Genomic DNA, 5,727 nt, shown 5'->3' with positions numbered 1-5,727 from the left:
CGTTAAGTAATCTCGCGTGACGAGATTTCCGTTCTCGCGAGACGAGATTGGCGAAATCGGCCTTCATCTCGCGGGAAGCAGACGATTGCCAAGTTGTGTAATGTTAAAACAAGTGTTGCAAAAGTTTAAGATATCGCAGAGGAAGCAGCTAAAGTTGGATAGTTTTTTGCAATAAGTTAACTTTGAGAAAGCCTTGCATTGTTGGAGGCAGAATAGAGGAGAATTTATAAACTCAAAGATGAACCATGGGATGAAATAAGAACCTATTTCTCAGGAAGTCTTGTATGCCTGAATTATTAAAAAAATTGCAGCATTTGTTTATAAGAAATAAACCTATTATCAATGTATATTGTTGTTGTTTGTGTTATTATCATATGTAATTGAATAAGTAGACCATTTCAGAATTTGAAATTTGGGACTCTCTAAATGCATAATGGGACTCATACTTTTCTGATGAGCGAGTCCCTGGGACTCGCAGGGCTCAAACTGTAAAATGATCACTGTCCAGTGTTTTGAATTTGAGTCTGTTGCGTTTCTTGCACGCTATTTCCCCTGCTGTGGAGAAGACGCTCGCATGGCACTGATGATGCCGGCGTACAGAGGAACTCCTTTGCGTACAATATTCCCCTCTGCCAGGTACCGCTGGACCTCAGAGAGAGCATCTGCTGTTGCACCTCTTCCCAGACTCCCCACCTCATCATCCAAATGCTGCCACGGGTCATCTAAAAAACAAAACCCAACAAAATTGGCATTTAGAACAATTTCCAAAAACAAACTAATAATGATGACTAACATGCCAGATGTAGTTGCAGAGAGCTGCGATGATGGTCCGGGCTGGGCCTTAATTGTGCGCCCGATGACACGCACTCAGTCAGACCGTAGTCTGGATATGGCCTCCGTGCACCTGGAGGAACTGCAGAATCCAAGTGATTTGAACTGGGGTCTAGAAGTGGTGCTAAGGTTAACACACTAATAGACTCCAGACTGGAAGCAGTGTCTGCGACTCGACGCTTCAGGTGTTCGTGGAGTTGTATGGCGGCCTGTGTGTGCAAGGTTGAAGCGTGATGCTTAAGTGCATGTTAAAGCATTTTCATCATCGGGATGACCTTTTGAACCAGACACTCGCCTCTCTTCAGACAACTCCACTGTAGCTTGATGGAATGCAGAAAGCACCAGTAGTGGTTCTCTTATGATGGTGAACTCATCAGCTGTCAGTCGAGTCAAATCTATCTTTAAGGAGACCCAAGATACCCACACTGGTTCCCTCGCATCATGCAGCCTTGACAGCATTTCATAAGTACTGTTCCAGCATGTTGGCACCTCATTGATGAGTTTCATGGTTGGCCGTCCCATCTGTTGCTGCACCTGAGCGAGCTTCTCCTTGGCTGTAGTGCTTGGATGGAAACATGTGACAATGTGCCGAGCTTTGTTTCTGATGTCTGTAAGTGCAGGGACCTGATCGCATGATTTTGTAATGAATAAATTAAGACTGTGTGCAATGCAAATTGAGTGGCCAATTTGGAGGTGTCGAGTGGATGCGATCATGTTTGGTGGTGCTGCGTCACTCACAAGACACTTGTTGGTTATGGCTCAGGCCTCCATCATGCCCCTTTGGACCTGGGCCAAATTGTCAGCAGTGTGATTCTGTGGAAACTATTGTACTCACAACACTTGTGACGGGAGTCACAACTGTGACTGTCTTGAGCTCCACGTCGCTGCCGCCTCAACAACACCAGACACTTGGATGTGGCTTTTTCTTTCTTTTATTACTGCAATACAGTATGGCAGGAGGGATAGGTGAAATCGCATGGGCTTCGGTCTCAGAAATAACATGTGACTTCCCTGGTAGCTCTCACTTAACAAAACATCATCCATAACAAAACAAAATACACAACATGAGTGATCGTATAGTAACTATTTACAGAAAAGGGAAAAAAACCACACATTCACTGTTATTTACGTTATGTCATTTAAGGCATCACATGCAGCAGAAACGGCTGCGCTACGTACAATAATGGCGGCCGCGACGGAACTGCGGACGCACGCCAGGAACACAAACGGCCAAATGAAAAATGACATGAGCAATTATATACAGTAAAACCGAAAGGAAACAAACATTACCTGCAACACAGTATGACAGGAGGGATAGGTGAAGTCGCATGGGTTTCGGTCTCGGAAACAACTGCACAACAGAAAAGCACTATTAACTCAACGGGTAAAAACTTCCATTCAACAAAACTTAAATTAAATAACAATACAAAAAGCAATTTGAACTCGGGACAAATCAGGGAACTAATTAAATACACCGCACAGTAGAAAAAGGAAAAACGAAGTGAATAATATTGTCATGAAATTAGAAATGAATCCGGACCGTCAATGAAATGCGACTTGCCATGTGACTTCCCTGCTAGCTCTGACTGAGCTACGGCGGGAAGCTGGTGCCACACTGTGCGCTGTTGCGTCACTTCCGCTATAATTTAATAAACTCAATGTATCACTCCATTGCACACTGATGAACACAACTGCATATTCGCATTAATGTCGTGACAGGTAAGTGCCAAGTAAGCCTCCATGTTCACAGAAGTCCACATGTCAGTTGTTATACTCACTGCCACAGCTTACTGTACTTCCATTTTCACTTTTTCCTGTTCCTCCTGGTATTTGTTGGACACCATTTTTTGATGGTCTGAAAATTAAACCAAAAGCAAATAATACATTTAAATTAAAGGCGATTCATCTCATCTACATCAACAATTACTTTATGGAATTTTCACACAGACCTTTCTTGACGGCAAAACATGAGGTATCAAAGACCTGAATCCTTTCCTTGAACCCTTCAACAAGAAGGCACACAGAACTCTCAATTACAAGGGGCAAAATATCCTCAGAAGTCTTGCTTGTCTCCTTCTTCCTTCATTTAATCAGTAGTTAACTATGATTTTGGTACTGTATTATCGTTTTTTTCATAATTGCTGTGCAGAGCTCACAGAGTCGTCGACTGTTTGAGTGTGTGTTGGCGAATTATCGTCAGTGTCGGGCAGAACACTTTTACATTACAATTCGTTCCTGCTAATAATCACCACTAGATGGCATAGGAACGCTAAGGGGGAAACAACTCAATGGGGAAGATAAAGAGACTGAAATACCATACATAACATGAATCGAATTATAAAGTGCACTGCCGGCTTTTGAGAAAATGGAATGCTTTTAGGTGTGCCTTATAGTGTGGAAAATAAGGTTGCTACAAGTGTAGACTTAAATGCACCTGCCTGTACAAATTGCTGTCTGTTTGCCATCGAACTTTGAACCCAGTTTAGCCTGACCCCTCCAATCGCATATCTCCTTAATTTCTATTGTAAAATGTCATAGTTTATTGTATTGGAGGCTTTATTGAGGTCTATGAACACCCCGACTGCATACTCCTTTTCCTGAATTCCACTTGTTAATTTCTCAATTAGTTCCATGAAAGTGAGTATGGTTGATTTGTGTGCTCTAAACACATACTGACTCTCCATAAGCAACATGTCTTTCTCAAAAAAAGTGTCCAACCGAAGAGCAGTTACTTTCCCCAAAATTTTTGAGTCATGAGAAAGCAATGACAAAGGCCAAACATTTTTTTAAAGTAATTTCTTTCACAAGATTTCACTTGAGCCTTTCGTTTTAGTGGGCGAGCAGCCCGATTTCAGCAATAAATTACCTGTGTTAAAGGATTCACTCTAGTATAACTAATTTATTTTACTAGATCATGCCAATTTCATTCCAGTCTTGTGATGATTTATTATTAAACTGAAGGGGAAATTTGCACAATTTCATTTCGATGAGTGATTCTCATAGATAAATGGTAGCTGGGTTTCTTTTATGAAACACAGCTTCTTCTTATCACCACTGAACCCATCAGGGATTATGCTTTTTTTGTTGTTGTTTTGTTTTTTTAGTATGGGTTAAGTATTTTTCATCTTCCATGGATGTCATTTTTTTTTCAGGTACATTATTATAATAATTATCCTTTTTACATTTCCTAATTATAGCTGTTAGTTTATTATTATATTTAATTATTCATTGATTGCTAAATATTTCATACCATTTTTTCTTCATGAACTCGGCATATCCTGGCTACAATATTTACATTCTATTTCGTTTGTTTCATTGGACAACATTTATCATAGATTGAGAAAAGAGTTGTTTTTTGAAAATATGTTGCAGGCTGTGTCTACGTTGCAAGCTTGATACACTATATGCCACTCTTGACCAGGTGAAGCGCTTCTAAATATATTAAGACTTGCAGCCTTCCTTCCTCTTCTATGCCATGTTTTTTCGAGATCATCCTTCCTTCATTCAAGTTCAGTCATATTTTGCAAAACTTGGTAGATGATCAGTTATTTTTGTTATTTTGACTTCAAGATGGCGCCGCGTGAGTGGCTGCCTTTCCAGCAGCTCCTATATTTTGTTGTTCTACTTCTTCCATTCATAACTTTGCTGCTGTGAATTGGGAATTTCTCCATTGCGAGACTAATAAAGGTTTTCTTATCTTATCTTATCTTAATGTCATTTAAAAGAATCCCACTACCAACTTTACCTTCCAAATAGGTAGTACAGATATGACTGGATCTATAATTGCCGCCAAATTCACTGTAACACAATTTTGTTTAAATTAGTGGTAAATTAGTGAATTCATTAGATTGTCATTCATACGCTCACTTTGATCACAGTTATCGATGCCACCTCTAACACTGAAGCTCCGAAACACGCTTCAAACTCGATAGCCGACTTATAGTGAAGCAGTGGGCCGGAGCTTCCTTCAGGTGACGTCACTGATGACGTTTGAACCACTTCACTGCATCATTCCGACCGAGTCAGGTGACTGCTACGGGGTGACAGGCAGAGCTTTGATACTTTGGCACAAAACTCAGTGCATTTAAGAGAGCCGAAACACCGCAACATGTCCCTGTTGTCAACGTATTGTACGTTGGGAGTAGCCGTTGTTTGTTGTTTGACATTCGGACTTTTTGACTGATGGAACCACCCAGGAAGCGTTCTCCTGTGTGTGAGCATTTCGATTTGGTACCACCGAATAAGGTAAAACACACTCTACTTCCGTGTTCATTTGCCTGATTCAGCGGAGTACACTAAGCACAATGACAAAAAGGATATGAATGACAAACACAATTTCAAGTCTTTTTCTGATTTTTTAAAATAGTATATACATTGTTGCTTCAAGAATATAATTTATACGTTGGGGTACAAATAACAAATTCATGAAACACCACTGCCATTGTTTCTGTGGCCGAGGATCAGACCGCAAGTGTCCCCACCTTTGGCTGCCGCCCAGCTCACACTGCACCCGACCCCTTTGGCCCCTCCCATGGGTGGTGAGCCCATGAGAAGGGGGACCCACGTTGTCTCTTCAGGCTAAGCCCGGCCGCGCCCCAATTTCGCTCATCATAAGGGATCTTTCGAGCCGTGCTTTGTCTGGTCCCTCACCTGGTTTTTGGTGGCCTCAGTATTGCATCTCCGCTTTTTGCAGATGATGTCGTACTGGTGGCTCCTTCACGCAGGGCTCTCCAATTCTCACTGGAGCGTTTTTGCAGCCAAGTGTGAAGCGGTTGGGATGAAAATCAGCACCTCCAAATCTGAAACGATGGTCCTCAGTCGGAAAGAGGTGGAGTGCCCTCTTCGGGTCGGGGAGGAGATCTTGCCCCAAGTGGAGGAGTTTAAGTATCTTGGGGT

General features: G+C 41.8%; 1 long non-coding RNA gene across 1 annotated transcript; it reads left to right on the top strand.

The window, feature by feature from the left end:
- The first annotated feature begins 2,582 nt into the window (after positions 1-2,582).
- LOC109522846 (uncharacterized) lies at positions 2,583-3,127 on the top strand. Its single transcript, XR_002169637.1, has 3 exons — positions 2,583-2,598; positions 2,889-2,890; positions 3,032-3,127. It is a non-coding gene; the product is annotated as an uncharacterized LOC109522846 (long non-coding RNA).
- Positions 3,128-5,727: the final 2,600 nt, after the last annotated feature.

Source organism: Hippocampus comes, unplaced genomic scaffold (genome assembly GCF_001891065.2).
Source record: "Hippocampus comes isolate QL1 unplaced genomic scaffold, H_comes_QL1_v1.1 scaffold270, whole genome shotgun sequence".
In the NCBI taxonomy this organism is placed as follows: domain Eukaryota; kingdom Metazoa; phylum Chordata; class Actinopteri; order Syngnathiformes; family Syngnathidae; genus Hippocampus; species Hippocampus comes.
The sequence above is the reverse complement of the archived record's forward strand: the minus strand, read 5'-3'. Positions and strand labels throughout refer to the sequence as shown.